We start from the raw sequence: 16799 nt of genomic DNA on the forward strand, positions 1-16799 counted from the left end.
GACCATCAGTCGCCAACGTCCATACCACGTTGAATACACCGGTTCTCGTCCGATCACCGAAGATAAGCAACGTCGGGCGCGGTCAGTACTTGGATGGGTGACCGCCTGGGAACACCGCGTGATGTTGGCTTTTTTGGCGTTTTTCTTTCGGCGGTTCCTTTTTAGCGCTCCAATATTCTCAATCCGTAAACTTTTATCCATTTTTCATAGGAGATTATTAACAAAAAAATGAAGATTTCTCTCCGATGTCGCCTCTCGCGTTTGCGTTTCGAAGACCATCAGTCGCCAACGTCCATACCACGTTGAATACACCGGTTCTCGTCCGATCACCGAAGTTAAGCAACGTCGGGCGCGGTCAGTACTTGGATGGGTGACCGCCTGGGAACACCGCGTGATGTTGGCTTTTTTGGCGTTTTTCTTTCGGCGGTTCCCTTTTAGCGCTCCAACATTCTCAATCCATAAAGTTTTATCCATTTTTATAGGAGATTATTACCAAAAAAATGAAGATTTCTCTCCGATGTCGCCTCTCGCGTTTGCGTTTCGAAGACCATCTGTCGCCAACGTCCATACCACGTTGAATACACCGGTTCTCGTCCGATCACCGAAGTTAAGCAACGTCGGGCGCGGTCAGTACTTGGATGGGTGACCGCCTGGGAACACCGCGTGATGTTGGCTTTTTTGGCGTTTTTTTTCGGCGGTTCCTTTTTAGCGCTCCTGTATTCTCAATCCATAAACTTTTATCCATTTTTCAAAGGAGATTATTAATAAAAAAATGAAGATTTCTCTCCGATGTCGCCTCTCGCGTTTGCGTTTCGAAGACCATCAGTCGCCAACGTCCATACCACGTTGAATACACCGGTTCTCGTCCGATCACCGAAGTTAAGCAACGTCGGGCGCGGTCAGTACTTGGATGGGTGACCGCCTGGGAACACCGCGTGATGTTGGCTTTTTTGGCGTTTTTCTTTCGGCGGTTCCTTTTTAGCACTCCAATATTCTCAATCCGTAAACTTTTATCCATTTTTCATAGGAGATTATTAACAAAAAAATGAAGATTTCTCTCCGATGTCGCCTCTCGCGTTTGCGTTTCGAAGACCATCTGTCGCCAACGTCCATACCACGTTGAATACACCGGTTCTCGTCCGATCACCGAAGTTAAGCAACGTCGGGCGCGGTCAGTACTTGGATGGGTGACCGCCTGGGAACACCGCGTGATGTTGGCTTTTTTGGCGTTTTTTTTCGGCGGTTCCTTTTTAGCGCTCCTGTATTCTCAATCCATAAACTTTTATCCATTTTTCAAAGGAGATTATTAATAAAAAAATGAAGATTTCTCTCCGATGTCGCCTCTCGCGTTTGCGTTTCGAAGACCATCAGTCGCCAACGTCCATACCACGTTGAATACACCGGTTCTCGTCCGATCACCGAAGTTAAGCAACGTCGGGCGCGGTCAGTACTTGGATGGGTGACCGCCTGGGAACACCGCGTGATGTTGGCTTTTTTGGCGTTTTTCTTTCGGCGGTTCCTTTTTAGCACTCCAATATTCTCAATCCGTAAACTTTTATCCATTTTTCATAGGAGATTATTAACAAAAAAATGAAGATTTCTCTCCGATGTCGACTCTCGCGTTTGCGTTTCGAAGACCATCAGTCGCCAACGTCCATACCACGTTGAATACACCGGTTCTCGTCCGATCACCGAAGTTAAGCAACGTCGGGCGCGGTCAGTACTTGGATGGGTGACCGCCTGGGAACACCGCGTGATGTTGGCTTTTTTGGCGTTTTTCTTTCGGCGGTTCCTTTTTAGCGCTCCAATATTCTCAATCCGTAAACTTTCATCCATTTTTCATAGGAGATTATTAACAAAAAAATGAAGATTTCTCTCCGATGTCGCCTCTCGCGTTTGCGTTTCGAAGACCATCAGTCGCCAACGTCCATACCACGTTGAATACACCGGTTCTCGTCCGATCACCGAAGTTAAGCAACGTCGGGCGCGGTCAGTACTTGGATGGGTGACCGCCTGGGAACACCGCGTGATGTTGGCTTTTTTGGCGTTTTTCTTTCGGCGGTTCCCTTTTAGCGCTCCAACATTCTCAATCCATAAAGTTTTATCCATTTTTATAGGAGATTATTACCAAAAAAATGAAGATTTCTCTCCGATGTCGCCTCTCGCGTTTGCGTTTCGAAGACCATCAGTCGCCAACGTCCATACCACGTTGAATACACCGGTTCTCGTCCGATCACCGAAGTTAAGCAACGTCGGGCGCGGTCAGTACTTGGATGGGTGACCGCCTGGGAACACCGCGTGATGTTGGCTTTTTTGGCGTTTTTCTTTCGGCGGTTCCTTTTTAGCGCTCCAATATTCTCAATCCGTAAACTTTTATCCATTTTTCATAGGAGATTATTAACAAAAAAATGAAGATTTCTCTCCGATGTCGCCTCTCGCGTTTGCGTTTCGAAGACCATCAGTCGCCAACGTCCATACCACGTTGAATACACCGGTTCTCGTCCGATCACCGAAGATAAGCAACGTCGGGCGCGGTCAGTACTTGGATGGGTGACCGCCTGGGAACACCGCGTGATGTTGGCTTTTTTGGCGTTTTTCTTTCGGCGGTTCCTTTTTAGCGCTCCAATATTCTCAATCCGTAAACTTTTATCCATTTTTCATAGGAGATTATTAACAAAAAAATGAAGATTTCTCTCCGATGTCGCCTCTCGCGTTTGCGTTTCGAAGACCATCAGTCGCCAACGTCCATACCACGTTGAATACACCGGTTCTCGTCCGATCACCGAAGTTAAGCAACGTCGGGCGCGGTCAGTACTTGGATGGGTGACCGCCTGGGAACACCGCGTGATGTTGGCTTTTTTGGCGTTTTTCTTTCGGCGGTTCCCTTTTAGCGCTCCAACATTCTCAATCCATAAAGTTTTATCCATTTTTATAGGAGATTATTACCAAAAAAATGAAGATTTCTCTCCGATGTCGCCTCTCGCGTTTACGTTTCGAAGACCATCAGTCGCCAACGTCCATACCACGTTGAATACACCGGTTCTCGTCCGATCACCGAAGTTAAGCAACGTCGGGCGCGGTCAGTACTTGGATGGGTGACCGCCTGGGAACACCGCGTGATGTTGGCTTTTTTGGCGTTTTTCTTTCGGCGGTTCCCTTTTAGCGCTCCAACATTCTCAATCCATAAAGTTTTATCCATTTTTATAGGAGATTATTACCAAAAAAATGAAGATTTCTCTCCGATGTCGCCTCTCGCGTTTGCGTTTCGAAGACCATCAGTCGCCAACGTCCATACCACGTTGAATACACCGGTTCTCGTCCGATCACCGAAGTTAAGCAACGTCGGGCGCGGTCAGTACTTGGATGGGTGACCGCCTGGGAACACCGCGTGATGTTGGCTTTTTTGGCGTTTTTCTTTCGGCGGTTCCTTTTTAGCGCTCCAATATTCTCAATCCGTAAACTTTTATCCATTTTTCATAGGAGATTATTAACAAAAAAATGAAGATTTCTCTCCGATGTCGCCTCTCGCGTTTGCGTTTCGAAGACCATCAGTCGCCAACGTCCATACCACGTTGAATACACCGGTTCTCGTCCGATCACCGAAGATAAGCAACGTCGGGCGCGGTCAGTACTTGGATGGGTGACCGCCTGGGAACACCGCGTGATGTTGGCTTTTTTGGCGTTTTTCTTTCGGCGGTTCCTTTTTAGCACTCCAATATTCTCAATCCGTAAACTTTTATCCATTTTTCATAGGAGATTATTAACAAAAAAATGAAGATTTCTCTCCGATGTCGCCTCTCGCGTTTGCGTTTCGAAGACCATCAGTCGCCAACGTCCATACCACGTTGAATACACCGGTTCTCGTCCGATCACCGAAGTTAAGCAACGTCGGGCGCGGTCAGTACTTGGATGGGTGACCGCCTGGGAACACCGCGTGATGTTGGCTTTTTTGGCGTTTTTTTTCGGCGGTTCCTTTTTAGCGCTCCTGTATTCTCAATCCATAAACTTTTATCCATTTTTCAAAGGAGATTATTAATAAAAAAATGAAGATTTCTCTCCGATGTCGCCTCTCGCGTTTGCGTTTCGAAGACCATCAGTCGCCAACGTCCATACCACGTTGAATACACCGGTTCTCGTCCGATCACCGAAGTTAAGCAACGTCGGGCGCGGTCAGTACTTGGATGGGTGACCGCCTGGGAACACCGCGTGATGTTGGCTTTTTTGGCGTTTTTCTTTCGGCGGTTCCTTTTTAGCACTCCAATATTCTCAATCCGTAAACTTTTATCCATTTTTCATAGGAGATTATTAACAAAAAAATGAAGATTTCTCTCCGATGTCGCCTCTCGCGTTTGCGTTTCGAAGACCATCTGTCGCCAACGTCCATACCACGTTGAATACACCGGTTCTCGTCCGATCACCGAAGTTAAGCAACGTCGGGCGCGGTCAGTACTTGGATGGGTGACCGCCTGGGAACACCGCGTGATGTTGGCTTTTTTGGCGTTTTTTTTCGGCGGTTCCTTTTTAGCGCTCCTGTATTCTCAATCCATAAACTTTTATCCATTTTTCAAAGGAGATTATTAATAAAAAAATGAAGATTTCTCTCCGATGTCGCCTCTCGCGTTTGCGTTTCGAAGACCATCAGTCGCCAACGTCCATACCACGTTGAATACACCGGTTCTCGTCCGATCACCGAAGTTAAGCAACGTCGGGCGCGGTCAGTACTTGGATGGGTGACCGCCTGGGAACACCGCGTGATGTTGGCTTTTTTGGCGTTTTTCTTTCGGCGGTTCCTTTTTAGCACTCCAATATTCTCAATCCGTAAACTTTTATCCATTTTTCATAGGAGATTATTAACAAAAAAATGAAGATTTCTCTCCGATGTCGACTCTCGCGTTTGCGTTTCGAAGACCATCAGTCGCCAACGTCCATACCACGTTGAATACACCGGTTCTCGTCCGATCACCGAAGTTAAGCAACGTCGGGCGCGGTCAGTACTTGGATGGGTGACCGCCTGGGAACACCGCGTGATGTTGGCTTTTTTGGCGTTTTTCTTTCGGCGGTTCCTTTTTAGCGCTCCAATATTCTCAATCCGTAAACTTTCATCCATTTTTCATAGGAGATTATTAACAAAAAAATGAAGATTTCTCTCCGATGTCGCCTCTCGCGTTTGCGTTTCGAAGACCATCAGTCGCCAACGTCCATACCACGTTGAATACACCGGTTCTCGTCCGATCACCGAAGTTAAGCAACGTCGGGCGCGGTCAGTACTTGGATGGGTGACCGCCTGGGAACACCGCGTGATGTTGGCTTTTTTGGCGTTTTTCTTTCGGCGGTTCCCTTTTAGCGCTCCAACATTCTCAATCCATAAAGTTTTATCCATTTTTATAGGAGATTATTACCAAAAAAATGAAGATTTCTCTCCGATGTCGCCTCTCGCGTTTGCGTTTCGAAGACCATCAGTCGCCAACGTCCATACCACGTTGAATACACCGGTTCTCGTCCGATCACCGAAGTTAAGCAACGTCGGGCGCGGTCAGTACTTGGATGGGTGACCGCCTGGGAACACCGCGTGATGTTGGCTTTTTTGGCGTTTTTCTTTCGGCGGTTCCTTTTTAGCGCTCCAATATTCTCAATCCGTAAACTTTTATCCATTTTTCATAGGAGATTATTAACAAAAAAATGAAGATTTCTCTCCGATGTCGCCTCTCGCGTTTGCGTTTCGAAGACCATCAGTCGCCAACGTCCATACCACGTTGAATACACCGGTTCTCGTCCGATCACCGAAGATAAGCAACGTCGGGCGCGGTCAGTACTTGGATGGGTGACCGCCTGGGAACACCGCGTGATGTTGGCTTTTTTGGCGTTTTTCTTTCGGCGGTTCCTTTTTAGCGCTCCAATATTCTCAATCCGTAAACTTTTATCCATTTTTCATAGGAGATTATTAACAAAAAAATGAAGATTTCTCTCCGATGTCGCCTCTCGCGTTTGCGTTTCGAAGACCATCAGTCGCCAACGTCCATACCACGTTGAATACACCGGTTCTCGTCCGATCACCGAAGTTAAGCAACGTCGGGCGCGGTCAGTACTTGGATGGGTGACCGCCTGGGAACACCGCGTGATGTTGGCTTTTTTGGCGTTTTTCTTTCGGCGGTTCCCTTTTAGCGCTCCAACATTCTCAATCCATAAAGTTTTATCCATTTTTATAGGAGATTATTACCAAAAAAATGAAGATTTCTCTCCGATGTCGCCTCTCGCGTTTACGTTTCGAAGACCATCAGTCGCCAACGTCCATACCACGTTGAATACACCGGTTCTCGTCCGATCACCGAAGTTAAGCAACGTCGGGCGCGGTCAGTACTTGGATGGGTGACCGCCTGGGAACACCGCGTGATGTTGGCTTTTTTGGCGTTTTTCTTTCGGCGGTTCCCTTTTAGCGCTCCAACATTCTCAATCCATAAAGTTTTATCCATTTTTATAGGAGATTATTACCAAAAAAATGAAGATTTCTCTCCGATGTCGCCTCTCGCGTTTGCGTTTCGAAGACCATCAGTCGCCAACGTCCATACCACGTTGAATACACCGGTTCTCGTCCGATCACCGAAGTTAAGCAACGTCGGGCGCGGTCAGTACTTGGATGGGTGACCGCCTGGGAACACCGCGTGATGTTGGCTTTTTTGGCGTTTTTCTTTCGGCGGTTCCTTTTTAGCGCTCCAATATTCTCAATCCGTAAACTTTTATCCATTTTTCATAGGAGATTATTAACAAAAAAATGAAGATTTCTCTCCGATGTCGCCTCTCGCGTTTGCGTTTCGAAGACCATCAGTCGCCAACGTCCATACCACGTTGAATACACCGGTTCTCGTCCGATCACCGAAGATAAGCAACGTCGGGCGCGGTCAGTACTTGGATGGGTGACCGCCTGGGAACACCGCGTGATGTTGGCTTTTTTGGCGTTTTTCTTTCGGCGGTTCCTTTTTAGCGCTCCAATATTCTCAATCCGTAAACTTTTATCCATTTTTCATAGGAGATTATTAACAAAAAAATGAAGATTTCTCTCCGATGTCGCCTCTCGCGTTTGCGTTTCGAAGACCATCAGTCGCCAACGTCCATACCACGTTGAATACACCGGTTCTCGTCCGATCACCGAAGTTAAGCAACGTCGGGCGCGGTCAGTACTTGGATGGGTGACCGCCTGGGAACACCGCGTGATGTTGGCTTTTTTGGCGTTTTTCTTTCGGCGGTTCCGTTTTAGCGCTCCAACATTCTCAATCCATAAAGTTTTATCCATTTTTATAGGAGATTATTACCAAAAAAATGAAGATTTCTCTCCGATGTCGCCTCTCGCGTTTACGTTTCGAAGACCATCAGTCGCCAACGTCCATACCACGTTGAATACACCGGTTCTCGTCCGATCACCGAAGTTAAGCAACGTCGGGCGCGGTCAGTACTTGGATGGGTGACCGCCTGGGAACACCGCGTGATGTTGGCTTTTTTGGCGTTTTTCTTTCGGCGGTTCCTTTTTAGCACTCCAATATTCTCAATCCGTAAACTTTTATCCATTTTTCATAGGAGATTATTAACAAAAAAATGAAGATTTCTCTCCGATGTCGCCTCTCGCGTTTGCGTTTCGAAGACCATCTGTCGCCAACGTCCATACCACGTTGAATACACCGGTTCTCGTCCGATCACCGAAGTTAAGCAACGTCGGGCGCGGTCAGTACTTGGATGGGTGACCGCCTGGGAACACCGCGTGATGTTGGCTTTTTTGGCGTTTTTCTTTCGGCGGTTCCTTTTTAGCGCTCCAATATTCTCAATCCGTAAACTTTTATCCATTTTTCATAGGAGATTATTAACAAAAAAATGAAGATTTCTCTCCGATGTCGCCTCTCGCGTTTGCGTTTCGAAGACCATCAGTCGCCAACGTCCATACCACGTTGAATACACCGGTTCTCGTCCGATCACCGAAGATAAGCAACGTCGGGCGCGGTCAGTACTTGGATGGGTGACCGCCTGGGAACACCGCGTGATGTTGGCTTTTTTGGCGTTTTTCTTTCGGCGGTTCCTTTTTAGCGCTCCAATATTCTCAATCCGTAAACTTTTATCCATTTTTCATAGGAGATTATTAACAAAAAAATGAAGATTTCTCTCCGATGTCGCCTCTCGCGTTTGCGTTTCGAAGACCATCAGTCGCCAACGTCCATACCACGTTGAATACACCGGTTCTCGTCCGATCACCGAAGTTAAGCAACGTCGGGCGCGGTCAGTACTTGGATGGGTGACCGCCTGGGAACACCGCGTGATGTTGGCTTTTTTGGCGTTTTTCTTTCGGCGGTTCCCTTTTAGCGCTCCAACATTCTCAATCCATAAAGTTTTATCCATTTTTATAGGAGATTATTACCAAAAAAATGAAGATTTCTCTCCGATGTCGCCTCTCGCGTTTACGTTTCGAAGACCATCAGTCGCCAACGTCCATACCACGTTGAATACACCGGTTCTCGTCCGATCACCGAAGTTAAGCAACGTCGGGCGCGGTCAGTACTTGGATGGGTGACCGCCTGGGAACACCGCGTGATGTTGGCTTTTTTGGCGTTTTTCTTTCGGCGGTTCCCTTTTAGCGCTCCAACATTCTCAATCCATAAAGTTTTATCCATTTTTATAGGAGATTATTACCAAAAAAATGAAGATTTCTCTCCGATGTCGCCTCTCGCGTTTGCGTTTCGAAGACCATCAGTCGCCAACGTCCATACCACGTTGAATACACCGGTTCTCGTCCGATCACCGAAGTTAAGCAACGTCGGGCGCGGTCAGTACTTGGATGGGTGACCGCCTGGGAACACCGCGTGATGTTGGCTTTTTTGGCGTTTTTCTTTCGGCGGTTCCTTTTTAGCGCTCCAATATTCTCAATCCGTAAACTTTTATCCATTTTTCATAGGAGATTATTAACAAAAAAATGAAGATTTCTCTCCGATGTCGCCTCTCGCGTTTGCGTTTCGAAGACCATCAGTCGCCAACGTCCATACCACGTTGAATACACCGGTTCTCGTCCGATCACCGAAGATAAGCAACGTCGGGCGCGGTCAGTACTTGGATGGGTGACCGCCTGGGAACACCGCGTGATGTTGGCTTTTTTGGCGTTTTTCTTTCGGCGGTTCCTTTTTAGCGCTCCAATATTCTCAATCCGTAAACTTTTATCCATTTTTCATAGGAGATTATTAACAAAAAAATGAAGATTTCTCTCCGATGTCGCCTCTCGCGTTTGCGTTTCGAAGACCATCAGTCGCCAACGTCCATACCACGTTGAATACACCGGTTCTCGTCCGATCACCGAAGTTAAGCAACGTCGGGCGCGGTCAGTACTTGGATGGGTGACCGCCTGGGAACACCGCGTGATGTTGGCTTTTTTGGCGTTTTTCTTTCGGCGGTTCCGTTTTAGCGCTCCAACATTCTCAATCCATAAAGTTTTATCCATTTTTATAGGAGATTATTACCAAAAAAATGAAGATTTCTCTCCGATGTCGCCTCTCGCGTTTACGTTTCGAAGACCATCAGTCGCCAACGTCCATACCACGTTGAATACACCGGTTCTCGTCCGATCACCGAAGTTAAGCAACGTCGGGCGCGGTCAGTACTTGGATGGGTGACCGCCTGGGAACACCGCGTGATGTTGGCTTTTTTGGCGTTTTTCTTTCGGCGGTTCCTTTTTAGCACTCCAATATTCTCAATCCGTAAACTTTTATCCATTTTTCATAGGAGATTATTAACAAAAAAATGAAGATTTCTCTCCGATGTCGCCTCTCGCGTTTGCGTTTCGAAGACCATCTGTCGCCAACGTCCATACCACGTTGAATACACCGGTTCTCGTCCGATCACCGAAGTTAAGCAACGTCGGGCGCGGTCAGTACTTGGATGGGTGACCGCCTGGGAACACCGCGTGATGTTGGCTTTTTTGGCGTTTTTCTTTCGGCGGTTCCTTTTTAGCGCTCCAATATTCTCAATCCGTAAACTTTTATCCATTTTTCATAGGAGATTATTAACAAAAAAATGAAGATTTCTCTCCGATGTCGCCTCTCGCGTTTGCGTTTCGAAGACCATCAGTCGCCAACGTCCATACCACGTTGAATACACCGGTTCTCGTCCGATCACCGAAGATAAGCAACGTCGGGCGCGGTCAGTACTTGGATGGGTGACCGCCTGGGAACACCGCGTGATGTTGGCTTTTTTGGCGTTTTTCTTTCGGCGGTTCCTTTTTAGCGCTCCAATATTCTCAATCCGTAAACTTTTATCCATTTTTCATAGGAGATTATTAACAAAAAAATGAAGATTTCTCTCCGATGTCGCCTCTCGCGTTTGCGTTTCGAAGACCATCAGTCGCCAACGTCCATACCACGTTGAATACACCGGTTCTCGTCCGATCACCGAAGTTAAGCAACGTCGGGCGCGGTCAGTACTTGGATGGGTGACCGCCTGGGAACACCGCGTGATGTTGGCTTTTTTGGCGTTTTTCTTTCGGCGGTTCCCTTTTAGCGCTCCAACATTCTCAATCCATAAAGTTTTATCCATTTTTATAGGAGATTATTACCAAAAAAATGAAGATTTCTCTCCGATGTCGCCTCTCGCGTTTACGTTTCGAAGACCATCAGTCGCCAACGTCCATACCACGTTGAATACACCGGTTCTCGTCCGATCACCGAAGTTAAGCAACGTCGGGCGCGGTCAGTACTTGGATGGGTGACCGCCTGGGAACACCGCGTGATGTTGGCTTTTTTGGCGTTTTTCTTTCGGCGGTTCCCTTTTAGCGCTCCAACATTCTCAATCCATAAAGTTTTATCCATTTTTATAGGAGATTATTACCAAAAAAATGAAGATTTCTCTCCGATGTCGCCTCTCGCGTTTGCGTTTCGAAGACCATCAGTCGCCAACGTCCATACCACGTTGAATACACCGGTTCTCGTCCGATCACCGAAGTTAAGCAACGTCGGGCGCGGTCAGTACTTGGATGGGTGACCGCCTGGGAACACCGCGTGATGTTGGCTTTTTTGGCGTTTTTCTTTCGGCGGTTCCTTTTTAGCGCTCCAATATTCTCAATCCGTAAACTTTTATCCATTTTTCATAGGAGATTATTAACAAAAAAATGAAGATTTCTCTCCGATGTCGCCTCTCGCGTTTGCGTTTCGAAGACCATCAGTCGCCAACGTCCATACCACGTTGAATACACCGGTTCTCGTCCGATCACCGAAGATAAGCAACGTCGGGCGCGGTCAGTACTTGGATGGGTGACCGCCTGGGAACACCGCGTGATGTTGGCTTTTTTGGCGTTTTTCTTTCGGCGGTTCCTTTTTAGCGCTCCAATATTCTCAATCCGTAAACTTTTATCCATTTTTCATAGGAGATTATTAACAAAAAAATGAAGATTTCTCTCCGATGTCGCCTCTCGCGTTTGCGTTTCGAAGACCATCAGTCGCCAACGTCCATACCACGTTGAATACACCGGTTCTCGTCCGATCACCGAAGTTAAGCAACGTCGGGCGCGGTCAGTACTTGGATGGGTGACCGCCTGGGAACACCGCGTGATGTTGGCTTTTTTGGCGTTTTTCTTTCGGCGGTTCCGTTTTAGCGCTCCAACATTCTCAATCCATAAAGTTTTATCCATTTTTATAGGAGATTATTACCAAAAAAATGAAGATTTCTCTCCGATGTCGCCTCTCGCGTTTACGTTTCGAAGACCATCAGTCGCCAACGTCCATACCACGTTGAATACACCGGTTCTCGTCCGATCACCGAAGTTAAGCAACGTCGGGCGCGGTCAGTACTTGGATGGGTGACCGCCTGGGAACACCGCGTGATGTTGGCTTTTTTGGCGTTTTTCTTTCGGCGGTTCCTTTTTAGCACTCCAATATTCTCAATCCGTAAACTTTTATCCATTTTTCATAGGAGATTATTAACAAAAAAATGAAGATTTCTCTCCGATGTCGCCTCTCGCGTTTGCGTTTCGAAGACCATCTGTCGCCAACGTCCATACCACGTTGAATACACCGGTTCTCGTCCGATCACCGAAGTTAAGCAACGTCGGGCGCGGTCAGTACTTGGATGGGTGACCGCCTGGGAACACCGCGTGATGTTGGCTTTTTTGGCGTTTTTTTTCGGCGGTTCCTTTTTAGCGCTCCTGTATTCTCAATCCATAAACTTTTATCCATTTTTCAAAGGAGATTATTAATAAAAAAATGAAGATTTCTCTCCGATGTCGCCTCTCGCGTTTGCGTTTCGAAGACCATCAGTCGCCAACGTCCATACCACGTTGAATACACCGGTTCTCGTCCGATCACCGAAGTTAAGCAACGTCGGGCGCGGTCAGTACTTGGATGGGTGACCGCCTGGGAACACCGCGTGATGTTGGCTTTTTTGGCGTTTTTCTTTCGGCGGTTCCTTTTTAGCACTCCAATATTCTCAATCCGTAAACTTTTATCCATTTTTCATAGGAGATTATTAACAAAAAAATGAAGATTTCTCTCCGATGTCGCCTCTCGCGTTTGCGTTTCGAAGACCATCTGTCGCCAACGTCCATACCACGTTGAATACACCGGTTCTCGTCCGATCACCGAAGTTAAGCAACGTCGGGCGCGGTCAGTACTTGGATGGGTGACCGCCTGGGAACACCGCGTGATGTTGGCTTTTTTGGCGTTTTTTTTCGGCGGTTCCTTTTTAGCGCTCCTGTATTCTCAATCCATAAACTTTTATCCATTTTTCAAAGGAGATTATTAATAAAAAAATGAAGATTTCTCTCCGATGTCGCCTCTCGCGTTTGCGTTTCGAAGACCATCAGTCGCCAACGTCCATACCACGTTGAATACACCGGTTCTCGTCCGATCACCGAAGTTAAGCAACGTCGGGCGCGGTCAGTACTTGGATGGGTGACCGCCTGGGAACACCGCGTGATGTTGGCTTTTTTGGCGTTTTTCTTTCGGCGGTTCCTTTTTAGCGCTCCAATATTCTCAATCCGTAAACTTTTATCCATTTTTCATAGGAGATTATTAACAAAAAAATGAAGATTTCTCTCCGATGTCGCCTCTCGCGTTTGCGTTTCGAAGACCATCAGTCGCCAACGTCCATACCACGTTGAATACACCGGTTCTCGTCCGATCACCGAAGTTAAGCAACGTCGGGCGCGGTCAGTACTTGGATGGGTGACCGCCTGGGAACAACGCGTGATGTTGGCTTTTTTGGCGTTTTTCTTTCGGCGGTTCCCTTTTAGCGCTCCAACATTCTCAATCCATAAAGTTTTATCCATTTTTATAGGAGATTATTACCAAAAAAATGAAGATTTCTCTCCGATGTCGCCTCTCGCGTTTGCGTTTCGAAGACCATCAGTCGCCAACGTCCATACCACGTTGAATACACCGGTTCTCGTCCGATCACCGAAGTTAAGCAACGTCGGGCGCGGTCAGTACTTGGATGGGTGACCGCCTGGGAACACCGCGTGATGTTGGCTTTTTTGGCGTTTTTCTTTCGGCGGTTCCTTTTTAGCGCTCCAATATTCTCAATCCGTAAACTTTTATCCATTTTTCATAGGAGATTATTAACAAAAAAATGAAGATTTCTCTCCGATGTCGCCTCTCGCGTTTGCGTTTCGAAGACCATCAGTCGCCAACGTCCATACCACGTTGAATACACCGGTTCTCGTCCGATCACCGAAGATAAGCAACGTCGGGCGCGGTCAGTACTTGGATGGGTGACCGCCTGGGAACACCGCGTGATGTTGGCTTTTTTGGCGTTTTTCTTTCGGCGGTTCCTTTTTAGCGCTCCAATATTCTCAATCCGTAAACTTTTATCCATTTTTCATAGGAGATTATTAACAAAAAAATGAAGATTTCTCTCCGATGTCGCCTCTCGCGTTTGCGTTTCGAAGACCATCAGTCGCCAACGTCCATACCACGTTGAATACACCGGTTCTCGTCCGATCACCGAAGTTAAGCAACGTCGGGCGCGGTCAGTACTTGGATGGGTGACCGCCTGGGAACACCGCGTGATGTTGGCTTTTTTGGCGTTTTTCTTTCGGCGGTTCCGTTTTAGCGCTCCAACATTCTCAATCCATAAAGTTTTATCCATTTTTATAGGAGATTATTACCAAAAAAATGAAGATTTCTCTCCGATGTCGCCTCTCGCGTTTACGTTTCGAAGACCATCAGTCGCCAACGTCCATACCACGTTGAATACACCGGTTCTCGTCCGATCACCGAAGTTAAGCAACGTCGGGCGCGGTCAGTACTTGGATGGGTGACCGCCTGGGAACACCGCGTGATGTTGGCTTTTTTGGCGTTTTTCTTTCGGCGGTTCCTTTTTAGCACTCCAATATTCTCAATCCGTAAACTTTTATCCATTTTTCATAGGAGATTATTAACAAAAAAATGAAGATTTCTCTCCGATGTCGCCTCTCGCGTTTGCGTTTCGAAGACCATCTGTCGCCAACGTCCATACCACGTTGAATACACCGGTTCTCGTCCGATCACCGAAGTTAAGCAACGTCGGGCGCGGTCAGTACTTGGATGGGTGACCGCCTGGGAACACCGCGTGATGTTGGCTTTTTTGGCGTTTTTTTTCGGCGGTTCCTTTTTAGCGCTCCTGTATTCTCAATCCATAAACTTTTATCCATTTTTCAAAGGAGATTATTAATAAAAAAATGAAGATTTCTCTCCGATGTCGCCTCTCGCGTTTGCGTTTCGAAGACCATCAGTCGCCAACGTCCATACCACGTTGAATACACCGGTTCTCGTCCGATCACCGAAGTTAAGCAACGTCGGGCGCGGTCAGTACTTGGATGGGTGACCGCCTGGGAACACCGCGTGATGTTGGCTTTTTTGGCGTTTTTCTTTCGGCGGTTCCTTTTTAGCACTCCAATATTCTCAATCCGTAAACTTTTATCCATTTTTCATAGGAGATTATTAACAAAAAAATGAAGATTTCTCTCCGATGTCGCCTCTCGCGTTTGCGTTTCGAAGACCATCTGTCGCCAACGTCCATACCACGTTGAATACACCGGTTCTCGTCCGATCACCGAAGTTAAGCAACGTCGGGCGCGGTCAGTACTTGGATGGGTGACCGCCTGGGAACACCGCGTGATGTTGGCTTTTTTGGCGTTTTTTTTCGGCGGTTCCTTTTTAGCGCTCCTGTATTCTCAATCCATAAACTTTTATCCATTTTTCAAAGGAGATTATTAATAAAAAAATGAAGATTTCTCTCCGATGTCGCCTCTCGCGTTTGCGTTTCGAAGACCATCAGTCGCCAACGTCCATACCACGTTGAATACACCGGTTCTCGTCCGATCACCGAAGTTAAGCAACGTCGGGCGCGGTCAGTACTTGGATGGGTGACCGCCTGGGAACACCGCGTGATGTTGGCTTTTTTGGCGTTTTTCTTTCGGCGGTTCCTTTTTAGCGCTCCAATATTCTCAATCCGTAAACTTTTATCCATTTTTCATAGGAGATTATTAACAAAAAAATGAAGATTTCTCTCCGATGTCGCCTCTCGCGTTTGCGTTTCGAAGACCATCAGTCGCCAACGTCCATACCACGTTGAATACACCGGTTCTCGTCCGATCACCGAAGTTAAGCAACGTCGGGCGCGGTCAGTACTTGGATGGGTGACCGCCTGGGAACAACGCGTGATGTTGGCTTTTTTGGCGTTTTTCTTTCGGCGGTTCCCTTTTAGCGCTCCAACATTCTCAATCCATAAAGTTTTATCCATTTTTATAGGAGATTATTACCAAAAAAATGAAGATTTCTCTCCGATGTCGCCTCTCGCGTTTACGTTTCGAAGACCATCAGTCGCCAACGTCCATACCACGTTGAATACACCGGTTCTCGTCCGATCACCGAAGTTAAGCAACGTCGGGCGCGGTCAGTACTTGGATGGGTGACCGCCTGGGAACACCGCGTGATGTTGGCTTTTTTGGCGTTTTTCTTTCGGCGGTTCCCTTTTAGCGCTCCAACATTCTCAATCCATAAAGTTTTATCCATTTTTATAGGAGATTATTACCAAAAAAATGAAGATTTCTCTCCGATGTCGCCTCTCGCGTTTGCGTTTCGAAGACCATCAGTCGCCAACGTCCATACCACGTTGAATACACCGGTTCTCGTCCGATCACCGAAGTTAAGCAACGTCGGGCGCGGTCAGTACTTGGATGGGTGACCGCCTGGGAACACCGCGTGATGTTGGCTTTTTTGGCGTTTTTCTTTCGGCGGTTCCTTTTTAGCACTCCAATATTCTCAATCCGTAAACTTTTATCCATTTTTCATAGGAGATTATTAACAAAAAAATGAAGATTTCTCTCCGATGTCGCCTCTCGCGTTTGCGTTTCGAAGACCATCTGTCGCCAACGTCCATACCACGTTGAATACACCGGTTCTCGTCCGATCACCGAAGTTAAGCAACGTCGGGCGCGGTCAGTACTTGGATGGGTGACCGCCTGGGAACACCGCGTGATGTTGGCTTTTTTGGCGTTTTTCTTTCGGCGGTTCCTTTTTAGCGCTCCAATATTCTCAATCCGTAAACTTTTATCCATTTTTCATAGGAGATTATTAACAAAAAAATGAAGATTTCTCTCCGATGTCGCCTCTCGCGTTTGCGTTTCGAAGACCATCAGTCGCCAACGTCCATACCACGTTGAATACACCGGTTCTCGTCCGATCACCGAAGATAAGCAACGTCGGGCGCGGTCAGTACTTGGATGGGTGACCGCCTGGGAACACCGCGTGATGTTGGCTTTTTTGGCGTTTTTCTTTCGGCGGTTCCTTTTTAGCGCTCCA

General features: G+C 47.3%; 62 non-coding genes across 62 annotated transcripts; all 62 read left to right on the forward strand.

Moving 5' to 3' along the window:
- The first annotated feature begins 11 nt into the window (after positions 1-11).
- Positions 12-130, forward strand: LOC137920578 (5S ribosomal RNA). The gene has a single exon (XR_011106842.1). It is a non-coding gene; the product is annotated as a 5S ribosomal RNA (ribosomal RNA).
- Positions 131-284: 154 nt separating this feature from the next.
- LOC137920962 (5S ribosomal RNA) lies at positions 285-403 on the forward strand. Its single transcript, XR_011107202.1, has one exon. It is a non-coding gene; the product is annotated as a 5S ribosomal RNA (ribosomal RNA).
- A 153-nt stretch (positions 404-556) lies between these two features.
- Positions 557-675, forward strand: LOC137920974 (5S ribosomal RNA). The gene has a single exon (XR_011107213.1). It is a non-coding gene; the product is annotated as a 5S ribosomal RNA (ribosomal RNA).
- Positions 676-828: 153 nt separating this feature from the next.
- LOC137920986 (5S ribosomal RNA) lies at positions 829-947 on the forward strand. Its single transcript, XR_011107224.1, has one exon. It is a non-coding gene; the product is annotated as a 5S ribosomal RNA (ribosomal RNA).
- A 154-nt stretch (positions 948-1101) lies between these two features.
- Positions 1102-1220, forward strand: LOC137920997 (5S ribosomal RNA). Its single transcript, XR_011107235.1, has one exon. It is a non-coding gene; the product is annotated as a 5S ribosomal RNA (ribosomal RNA).
- Positions 1221-1373: 153 nt separating this feature from the next.
- Positions 1374-1492, forward strand: LOC137921009 (5S ribosomal RNA). Its single transcript, XR_011107246.1, has one exon. It is a non-coding gene; the product is annotated as a 5S ribosomal RNA (ribosomal RNA).
- A 154-nt stretch (positions 1493-1646) lies between these two features.
- On the forward strand, positions 1647-1765 carry LOC137921020 (5S ribosomal RNA). The gene has a single exon (XR_011107257.1). It is a non-coding gene; the product is annotated as a 5S ribosomal RNA (ribosomal RNA).
- A 154-nt stretch (positions 1766-1919) lies between these two features.
- LOC137921032 (5S ribosomal RNA) lies at positions 1920-2038 on the forward strand. Its single transcript, XR_011107268.1, has one exon. It is a non-coding gene; the product is annotated as a 5S ribosomal RNA (ribosomal RNA).
- A 153-nt stretch (positions 2039-2191) lies between these two features.
- Positions 2192-2310, forward strand: LOC137921044 (5S ribosomal RNA). The gene has a single exon (XR_011107279.1). It is a non-coding gene; the product is annotated as a 5S ribosomal RNA (ribosomal RNA).
- A 154-nt stretch (positions 2311-2464) lies between these two features.
- LOC137920579 (5S ribosomal RNA) lies at positions 2465-2583 on the forward strand. The gene has a single exon (XR_011106843.1). It is a non-coding gene; the product is annotated as a 5S ribosomal RNA (ribosomal RNA).
- Positions 2584-2737: 154 nt separating this feature from the next.
- LOC137921056 (5S ribosomal RNA) lies at positions 2738-2856 on the forward strand. Its single transcript, XR_011107292.1, has one exon. It is a non-coding gene; the product is annotated as a 5S ribosomal RNA (ribosomal RNA).
- Positions 2857-3009: 153 nt separating this feature from the next.
- Positions 3010-3128, forward strand: LOC137921069 (5S ribosomal RNA). The gene has a single exon (XR_011107305.1). It is a non-coding gene; the product is annotated as a 5S ribosomal RNA (ribosomal RNA).
- A 153-nt stretch (positions 3129-3281) lies between these two features.
- LOC137921081 (5S ribosomal RNA) lies at positions 3282-3400 on the forward strand. The gene has a single exon (XR_011107316.1). It is a non-coding gene; the product is annotated as a 5S ribosomal RNA (ribosomal RNA).
- A 154-nt stretch (positions 3401-3554) lies between these two features.
- Positions 3555-3673, forward strand: LOC137920580 (5S ribosomal RNA). Its single transcript, XR_011106844.1, has one exon. It is a non-coding gene; the product is annotated as a 5S ribosomal RNA (ribosomal RNA).
- Positions 3674-3827: 154 nt separating this feature from the next.
- On the forward strand, positions 3828-3946 carry LOC137921092 (5S ribosomal RNA). The gene has a single exon (XR_011107327.1). It is a non-coding gene; the product is annotated as a 5S ribosomal RNA (ribosomal RNA).
- A 153-nt stretch (positions 3947-4099) lies between these two features.
- Positions 4100-4218, forward strand: LOC137921104 (5S ribosomal RNA). The gene has a single exon (XR_011107339.1). It is a non-coding gene; the product is annotated as a 5S ribosomal RNA (ribosomal RNA).
- Positions 4219-4372: 154 nt separating this feature from the next.
- LOC137921116 (5S ribosomal RNA) lies at positions 4373-4491 on the forward strand. Its single transcript, XR_011107351.1, has one exon. It is a non-coding gene; the product is annotated as a 5S ribosomal RNA (ribosomal RNA).
- A 153-nt stretch (positions 4492-4644) lies between these two features.
- LOC137921128 (5S ribosomal RNA) lies at positions 4645-4763 on the forward strand. The gene has a single exon (XR_011107364.1). It is a non-coding gene; the product is annotated as a 5S ribosomal RNA (ribosomal RNA).
- Positions 4764-4917: 154 nt separating this feature from the next.
- On the forward strand, positions 4918-5036 carry LOC137921140 (5S ribosomal RNA). The gene has a single exon (XR_011107375.1). It is a non-coding gene; the product is annotated as a 5S ribosomal RNA (ribosomal RNA).
- Positions 5037-5190: 154 nt separating this feature from the next.
- On the forward strand, positions 5191-5309 carry LOC137921152 (5S ribosomal RNA). Its single transcript, XR_011107386.1, has one exon. It is a non-coding gene; the product is annotated as a 5S ribosomal RNA (ribosomal RNA).
- A 153-nt stretch (positions 5310-5462) lies between these two features.
- LOC137921163 (5S ribosomal RNA) lies at positions 5463-5581 on the forward strand. The gene has a single exon (XR_011107397.1). It is a non-coding gene; the product is annotated as a 5S ribosomal RNA (ribosomal RNA).
- A 154-nt stretch (positions 5582-5735) lies between these two features.
- LOC137920581 (5S ribosomal RNA) lies at positions 5736-5854 on the forward strand. The gene has a single exon (XR_011106845.1). It is a non-coding gene; the product is annotated as a 5S ribosomal RNA (ribosomal RNA).
- A 154-nt stretch (positions 5855-6008) lies between these two features.
- On the forward strand, positions 6009-6127 carry LOC137921175 (5S ribosomal RNA). Its single transcript, XR_011107409.1, has one exon. It is a non-coding gene; the product is annotated as a 5S ribosomal RNA (ribosomal RNA).
- A 153-nt stretch (positions 6128-6280) lies between these two features.
- Positions 6281-6399, forward strand: LOC137921188 (5S ribosomal RNA). The gene has a single exon (XR_011107421.1). It is a non-coding gene; the product is annotated as a 5S ribosomal RNA (ribosomal RNA).
- Positions 6400-6552: 153 nt separating this feature from the next.
- On the forward strand, positions 6553-6671 carry LOC137921200 (5S ribosomal RNA). Its single transcript, XR_011107432.1, has one exon. It is a non-coding gene; the product is annotated as a 5S ribosomal RNA (ribosomal RNA).
- A 154-nt stretch (positions 6672-6825) lies between these two features.
- Positions 6826-6944, forward strand: LOC137920582 (5S ribosomal RNA). Its single transcript, XR_011106846.1, has one exon. It is a non-coding gene; the product is annotated as a 5S ribosomal RNA (ribosomal RNA).
- Positions 6945-7098: 154 nt separating this feature from the next.
- Positions 7099-7217, forward strand: LOC137921212 (5S ribosomal RNA). The gene has a single exon (XR_011107443.1). It is a non-coding gene; the product is annotated as a 5S ribosomal RNA (ribosomal RNA).
- A 153-nt stretch (positions 7218-7370) lies between these two features.
- On the forward strand, positions 7371-7489 carry LOC137921224 (5S ribosomal RNA). Its single transcript, XR_011107454.1, has one exon. It is a non-coding gene; the product is annotated as a 5S ribosomal RNA (ribosomal RNA).
- A 154-nt stretch (positions 7490-7643) lies between these two features.
- Positions 7644-7762, forward strand: LOC137921235 (5S ribosomal RNA). The gene has a single exon (XR_011107465.1). It is a non-coding gene; the product is annotated as a 5S ribosomal RNA (ribosomal RNA).
- Positions 7763-7916: 154 nt separating this feature from the next.
- LOC137920583 (5S ribosomal RNA) lies at positions 7917-8035 on the forward strand. Its single transcript, XR_011106847.1, has one exon. It is a non-coding gene; the product is annotated as a 5S ribosomal RNA (ribosomal RNA).
- Positions 8036-8189: 154 nt separating this feature from the next.
- On the forward strand, positions 8190-8308 carry LOC137920505 (5S ribosomal RNA). Its single transcript, XR_011106772.1, has one exon. It is a non-coding gene; the product is annotated as a 5S ribosomal RNA (ribosomal RNA).
- Positions 8309-8461: 153 nt separating this feature from the next.
- Positions 8462-8580, forward strand: LOC137920517 (5S ribosomal RNA). The gene has a single exon (XR_011106783.1). It is a non-coding gene; the product is annotated as a 5S ribosomal RNA (ribosomal RNA).
- A 153-nt stretch (positions 8581-8733) lies between these two features.
- LOC137920528 (5S ribosomal RNA) lies at positions 8734-8852 on the forward strand. Its single transcript, XR_011106794.1, has one exon. It is a non-coding gene; the product is annotated as a 5S ribosomal RNA (ribosomal RNA).
- A 154-nt stretch (positions 8853-9006) lies between these two features.
- On the forward strand, positions 9007-9125 carry LOC137920584 (5S ribosomal RNA). Its single transcript, XR_011106848.1, has one exon. It is a non-coding gene; the product is annotated as a 5S ribosomal RNA (ribosomal RNA).
- A 154-nt stretch (positions 9126-9279) lies between these two features.
- Positions 9280-9398, forward strand: LOC137920540 (5S ribosomal RNA). Its single transcript, XR_011106805.1, has one exon. It is a non-coding gene; the product is annotated as a 5S ribosomal RNA (ribosomal RNA).
- A 153-nt stretch (positions 9399-9551) lies between these two features.
- LOC137920551 (5S ribosomal RNA) lies at positions 9552-9670 on the forward strand. Its single transcript, XR_011106816.1, has one exon. It is a non-coding gene; the product is annotated as a 5S ribosomal RNA (ribosomal RNA).
- Positions 9671-9824: 154 nt separating this feature from the next.
- LOC137920563 (5S ribosomal RNA) lies at positions 9825-9943 on the forward strand. Its single transcript, XR_011106828.1, has one exon. It is a non-coding gene; the product is annotated as a 5S ribosomal RNA (ribosomal RNA).
- Positions 9944-10097: 154 nt separating this feature from the next.
- LOC137920585 (5S ribosomal RNA) lies at positions 10098-10216 on the forward strand. The gene has a single exon (XR_011106849.1). It is a non-coding gene; the product is annotated as a 5S ribosomal RNA (ribosomal RNA).
- A 154-nt stretch (positions 10217-10370) lies between these two features.
- LOC137920574 (5S ribosomal RNA) lies at positions 10371-10489 on the forward strand. The gene has a single exon (XR_011106839.1). It is a non-coding gene; the product is annotated as a 5S ribosomal RNA (ribosomal RNA).
- A 153-nt stretch (positions 10490-10642) lies between these two features.
- Positions 10643-10761, forward strand: LOC137920586 (5S ribosomal RNA). The gene has a single exon (XR_011106850.1). It is a non-coding gene; the product is annotated as a 5S ribosomal RNA (ribosomal RNA).
- A 153-nt stretch (positions 10762-10914) lies between these two features.
- On the forward strand, positions 10915-11033 carry LOC137920598 (5S ribosomal RNA). Its single transcript, XR_011106861.1, has one exon. It is a non-coding gene; the product is annotated as a 5S ribosomal RNA (ribosomal RNA).
- A 154-nt stretch (positions 11034-11187) lies between these two features.
- LOC137920587 (5S ribosomal RNA) lies at positions 11188-11306 on the forward strand. The gene has a single exon (XR_011106851.1). It is a non-coding gene; the product is annotated as a 5S ribosomal RNA (ribosomal RNA).
- Positions 11307-11460: 154 nt separating this feature from the next.
- Positions 11461-11579, forward strand: LOC137920610 (5S ribosomal RNA). The gene has a single exon (XR_011106872.1). It is a non-coding gene; the product is annotated as a 5S ribosomal RNA (ribosomal RNA).
- A 153-nt stretch (positions 11580-11732) lies between these two features.
- LOC137920621 (5S ribosomal RNA) lies at positions 11733-11851 on the forward strand. Its single transcript, XR_011106883.1, has one exon. It is a non-coding gene; the product is annotated as a 5S ribosomal RNA (ribosomal RNA).
- Positions 11852-12005: 154 nt separating this feature from the next.
- LOC137920633 (5S ribosomal RNA) lies at positions 12006-12124 on the forward strand. Its single transcript, XR_011106894.1, has one exon. It is a non-coding gene; the product is annotated as a 5S ribosomal RNA (ribosomal RNA).
- A 153-nt stretch (positions 12125-12277) lies between these two features.
- Positions 12278-12396, forward strand: LOC137920644 (5S ribosomal RNA). Its single transcript, XR_011106905.1, has one exon. It is a non-coding gene; the product is annotated as a 5S ribosomal RNA (ribosomal RNA).
- A 154-nt stretch (positions 12397-12550) lies between these two features.
- On the forward strand, positions 12551-12669 carry LOC137920656 (5S ribosomal RNA). Its single transcript, XR_011106916.1, has one exon. It is a non-coding gene; the product is annotated as a 5S ribosomal RNA (ribosomal RNA).
- Positions 12670-12822: 153 nt separating this feature from the next.
- LOC137920668 (5S ribosomal RNA) lies at positions 12823-12941 on the forward strand. The gene has a single exon (XR_011106927.1). It is a non-coding gene; the product is annotated as a 5S ribosomal RNA (ribosomal RNA).
- A 154-nt stretch (positions 12942-13095) lies between these two features.
- LOC137920637 (5S ribosomal RNA) lies at positions 13096-13214 on the forward strand. Its single transcript, XR_011106898.1, has one exon. It is a non-coding gene; the product is annotated as a 5S ribosomal RNA (ribosomal RNA).
- Positions 13215-13367: 153 nt separating this feature from the next.
- On the forward strand, positions 13368-13486 carry LOC137920680 (5S ribosomal RNA). The gene has a single exon (XR_011106939.1). It is a non-coding gene; the product is annotated as a 5S ribosomal RNA (ribosomal RNA).
- Positions 13487-13640: 154 nt separating this feature from the next.
- LOC137920588 (5S ribosomal RNA) lies at positions 13641-13759 on the forward strand. The gene has a single exon (XR_011106852.1). It is a non-coding gene; the product is annotated as a 5S ribosomal RNA (ribosomal RNA).
- Positions 13760-13913: 154 nt separating this feature from the next.
- Positions 13914-14032, forward strand: LOC137920691 (5S ribosomal RNA). Its single transcript, XR_011106950.1, has one exon. It is a non-coding gene; the product is annotated as a 5S ribosomal RNA (ribosomal RNA).
- Positions 14033-14185: 153 nt separating this feature from the next.
- LOC137920703 (5S ribosomal RNA) lies at positions 14186-14304 on the forward strand. Its single transcript, XR_011106961.1, has one exon. It is a non-coding gene; the product is annotated as a 5S ribosomal RNA (ribosomal RNA).
- Positions 14305-14458: 154 nt separating this feature from the next.
- Positions 14459-14577, forward strand: LOC137920714 (5S ribosomal RNA). Its single transcript, XR_011106972.1, has one exon. It is a non-coding gene; the product is annotated as a 5S ribosomal RNA (ribosomal RNA).
- Positions 14578-14730: 153 nt separating this feature from the next.
- LOC137920724 (5S ribosomal RNA) lies at positions 14731-14849 on the forward strand. The gene has a single exon (XR_011106980.1). It is a non-coding gene; the product is annotated as a 5S ribosomal RNA (ribosomal RNA).
- Positions 14850-15003: 154 nt separating this feature from the next.
- On the forward strand, positions 15004-15122 carry LOC137920730 (5S ribosomal RNA). Its single transcript, XR_011106985.1, has one exon. It is a non-coding gene; the product is annotated as a 5S ribosomal RNA (ribosomal RNA).
- Positions 15123-15275: 153 nt separating this feature from the next.
- On the forward strand, positions 15276-15394 carry LOC137920731 (5S ribosomal RNA). Its single transcript, XR_011106986.1, has one exon. It is a non-coding gene; the product is annotated as a 5S ribosomal RNA (ribosomal RNA).
- Positions 15395-15548: 154 nt separating this feature from the next.
- On the forward strand, positions 15549-15667 carry LOC137920638 (5S ribosomal RNA). The gene has a single exon (XR_011106899.1). It is a non-coding gene; the product is annotated as a 5S ribosomal RNA (ribosomal RNA).
- A 153-nt stretch (positions 15668-15820) lies between these two features.
- LOC137920733 (5S ribosomal RNA) lies at positions 15821-15939 on the forward strand. The gene has a single exon (XR_011106987.1). It is a non-coding gene; the product is annotated as a 5S ribosomal RNA (ribosomal RNA).
- Positions 15940-16092: 153 nt separating this feature from the next.
- On the forward strand, positions 16093-16211 carry LOC137920734 (5S ribosomal RNA). Its single transcript, XR_011106988.1, has one exon. It is a non-coding gene; the product is annotated as a 5S ribosomal RNA (ribosomal RNA).
- A 154-nt stretch (positions 16212-16365) lies between these two features.
- LOC137920735 (5S ribosomal RNA) lies at positions 16366-16484 on the forward strand. Its single transcript, XR_011106989.1, has one exon. It is a non-coding gene; the product is annotated as a 5S ribosomal RNA (ribosomal RNA).
- A 154-nt stretch (positions 16485-16638) lies between these two features.
- Positions 16639-16757, forward strand: LOC137920589 (5S ribosomal RNA). Its single transcript, XR_011106853.1, has one exon. It is a non-coding gene; the product is annotated as a 5S ribosomal RNA (ribosomal RNA).
- Positions 16758-16799: the final 42 nt, after the last annotated feature.

This window comes from Battus philenor, unplaced genomic scaffold (assembly GCF_028537555.1).
Source record: "Battus philenor isolate CCGP_79_NKW_IND1 unplaced genomic scaffold, ilBatPhil1.0.hap1 SCAF_18, whole genome shotgun sequence".
Taxonomy (NCBI): domain Eukaryota; kingdom Metazoa; phylum Arthropoda; class Insecta; order Lepidoptera; family Papilionidae; genus Battus; species Battus philenor.